The 3624-nt window shown below is 36.4% G+C and overlaps 1 long non-coding RNA gene across 1 annotated transcript in view; it reads left to right on the top strand.

Moving 5' to 3' along the window:
* The window catches only part of LOC104941396 (uncharacterized), a 39022-nt gene extending 35658 nt beyond the window's left edge, over positions 1-3364 (top strand). The window contains exons 4-5 of the long non-coding RNA XR_797896.1: positions 2418-2509; positions 3294-3364. This is a non-coding gene — a long non-coding RNA (uncharacterized lncRNA). The remainder of the gene's footprint in view (positions 1-2417; positions 2510-3293) is intronic.
* Positions 3365-3624: the final 260 nt, after the last annotated feature.

The following is a 3624-nucleotide window of genomic DNA, read 5'->3' as shown; positions in this document are numbered from 1 at the left end:
GGTGCTACATAACACACTTTCAGGGAAAGTCACGGACTGGGAGACTTTAATATATTTTTTTAAAAAGTTACATGGCACACACACACACACACACACACACACACATCACTTCACCCCCCTAATGATGTGTGGCCTGTCAGAGACACGCAGCCAAATGACACGCAGGACTACAAAAGCCTTCGTCCGAATTTCTCTGTCTGCGCAACTCCCTGCAAAACAATAACTGGGATTCAGCAGCTGCAAATTGCACTAACATTTCCCCATTCTCTCTCTGTGAATTATTAATGAGAGCCAAACCAAAAAAAAGACACAAAAAAAGGAAAAAGTGGAGAAGGTGGGGTGGGGGGAGAAATATCCATGCCCGAGCATTGGAGAATGCTATAAAGCCGTAATTATGCCAGAGAATGAGAAATGGAACAAAGTTGTCGGAGCCAGAAACTGAGACTAAGAGCTGGAAATGTAGAGCTCAGAGGCTGAAGAGAAGACGTTTTATTACATGTGCAAAAAGCCAAAGGATCTGCAGGATCGACACAATTAAAAACCGTGAGGAACAACACATTAGCATCCGTGTCTGTCAGGTTTGATTTGAGAGCGAGGGAAGAGATATGAGAGGAGAAGGAGAGGTCAAAACGCCCCAAAATCTACAGCTTCTCACTCCAAATGTGTTCGCTCTTTCAGCGAGACTCAAATCAATTGTTGCACCAAATGTAGATTAAAGTATGGAGTGTATCTTGAGAGCAGCAACACATACATGTTTTTATAATATTTGCGTATCTGATTGTCTCCTATAAAACATAAGATAACGGTATTATCTCACACACTTAATGACAAATGAATACTATTAAAATTAGTATGTATACAGCAACAAGTTGTTTTCACAGAAGACAGAGATAAGAAAATAACGTAATGATAAAATGTGAGATTAAACCCAAAAAAAAGAACCACAAGTAAAAACCTCTTGCGTCTCTTAGAGATATAGATACATATGTATGCAGAGGGGAACATAATAGCTTAGATAAATAAATACACATTTATAAAGAGGGTAAAAGATCCACTGAGGCGGATAGTGGTTTTTATTAAATATCAGATAAAGTATTAATATTGAATGGTTAAAATACTAAAATGCAAGTCAAAGTGCTACATTCAAAAGAATATACTCAGAAGTACACAAGCTATGACCTTTTTGATTATGGGGAAATGTTTTATATTGCAAATCTTTTAATGTGTGTACAGTACAGTAGGTAGTGTGCTGCATTTAAATGCTGATAACATGTTTTTATGGTAAGTTGGACTTTAATATATTTTCTTTTACACTCTTTTATTCAAGCCTTTCAGCAGACAATGTGTGTTCGGAGCAAATGCATCATCAGATTACCCAAAAAAAAATTGTTTAACCGAAACGTTTGTGTATAAAAATGACCAAATATTGTTGTCCTAAGCCTGTCAGCTGTCAAAAGGTTAGGGTTTTTCAGATGTAGAAAAGATTACATTGAGATACACACACACACACACACACACACACACACACACACACACACACACACACACACACACACACAATGAGGAGGAGGCAAAGGAGTCCCTCGGGGATCGGGAACCAACCGTGTGTGTGTGTGTGTGTGTGTGTGTGTGTGTGTGTGTGTGTGTGTGTGTGTGTGTGTGTGGGTCATGTGATCATCAAGTCTAGAGTGTGATTAGAGTAGACCCTAACATGGCAGGCATATGTGATTGTTTATCATGTCATTATAGAACCATTTTATTCTTAATTAGTCATAAAAGGCATTTTATTCAATAATCTAGGAATAAGGCTTACATCCAATCTGTTGTTGTCAGTTGTCAGCGTTGAGCAAGCCTATTTCTTGACGTTCTTCTACAAAGGACAGGCAAGAGAGAAATCCAATGGCTGTTCAATTCCGAAAGACAGAAAACACCAGATTATTAACTCTTGTTGTTTCCATTAATGTGTCCCTAGAAGAATTTATCCATATACTTCCCATAAAAGAATAAGTTGAAAAAAGGAACATAAAAGTTGTACTCTTAGTCTGTCTTGATGGACTATTTTCTTGAAATCAAATCCACAGTTTAATAGAAAAGTGTGACCACTACAGAGTCTTTTAAGAAAACGTTGGTTTTATGGTTTGAATTGAGCATATTTGTACATGCATATATATCTTGTTTAACAGCAAAACACAATTCAGATTGCAGTCAGTACACATGATGTGAGGTACTGTAATCCAAAGGATAATTCAAATTAAGTATTTGATGGTTCTGATATTGATTTTTTAGTGCAAAAAGTTTAAATAAATGTGTTATTCTGTGTGTGTGTGTGTGTGTGTGTGTGTGTGTGTGTGTGTGTGTGTGTGTGTGTGTGTGTGTGTGTGTGTGTGTGTGTGTGTGTGTGTGTGTGTGTGACTCAGGGTTGAAGCGGTCCTGCTGTTAAGACGTCCTGCAGTGTTTCCTGGTGCTGCTCCGCCATCTAGTGGCTGCTGACAGGAAGTGACAACATGAGGTAAAAGCCCATTTCAGAATAATAGATATGATATGTTTTATAATGATTGATCATGAAAGTGTTCTCAAAGCTGGTAAAGGTGCAGCTAGTTTGAATGACTTTGTATACTGCAGGGTAGCTTGTGGATTTACTCCAGGTGGAACTAAAGTCTGATTTAACACTTGGTTATATTTCACATCATTCATCCACATCTGTAAAGGTATTAAATACATGTAGTGGAGTAAAAGTACACCTTTTACCTCTGAACTGTAGTGGAGGAGCATAAAATAGAAAATACTCTTTTAAAGTAAAAGTATCTAAAAATGTACTTAAGTACAGTATTTGAGTAAATGTACTTAGTTACTTCCTAGCTCTGGAATCAGGTGTAGTTTTGTACACACGTGTGACTACATACAAGCAGTTAGAGGAGTCAAGTTCAGTAAGAAAGGACCAAATATGGAACATGTGTAAATATAAGTAGAAACATTGTGATTTAAAGGATATAAAAAGTTGTCTTAAAAATGCACAAAACTTGAATTTAAAGTCAAAAAAGCTTTACTTAACAGTTACTGATGGATTGAGATTATTAGGTAATGCAAAATGTAAATCAATGATCAAAAAGGCAAAAATCAGTGATTTATTGTTAAAGAATTCATAATTTAGTATGTTGAAACAACATAGGTGGGAAAATGAAAGTGTGGTGTGTACAAAAGAATTGAAATGTCCTAGTTTGTCCCAGAAAACAAGTGATAGTATACTTGTATGATAGTATGACAATAAAGAAAACAAATGTTGTTGCTCCAAGGTGAATATCCAGTTTCCTGGTGCTGCTCCGCCCTCTAGTGGCTGCTGACAGGAAGTGACATCACGAGGTTTGGAGTGAACAAATCAAACCCCTTTTAATGTGCAAAACAATCCATAAATATATACAGTCAGAATCAGGTTTATTGACAAGTAGTTTTACACATACAAGGAATTCTCTTTGGTGTATTACGGTGCCTACATAAAAGCAGGAAGAGGAATTCAGTTAAGGAAAATAAGGAGCAAATATGGAACAATTGTAAAAAGTACTTGAAAAGGTATAATTAATATAAAGGACATCAGGATTTATTAAACTCTCTCTTAAAAAAAAAAAT

The sequence above is a fragment of the Notothenia coriiceps genome, unplaced genomic scaffold, assembly GCF_000735185.1.
Source record: "Notothenia coriiceps isolate Sejong01 unplaced genomic scaffold, NC01 NC01_scaffold00003341, whole genome shotgun sequence".
In the NCBI taxonomy this organism is placed as follows: domain Eukaryota; kingdom Metazoa; phylum Chordata; class Actinopteri; order Perciformes; family Nototheniidae; genus Notothenia; species Notothenia coriiceps.
Note: the sequence above shows the minus strand (reverse complement) of the source record. Positions and strands in the feature narration are given on the sequence as shown.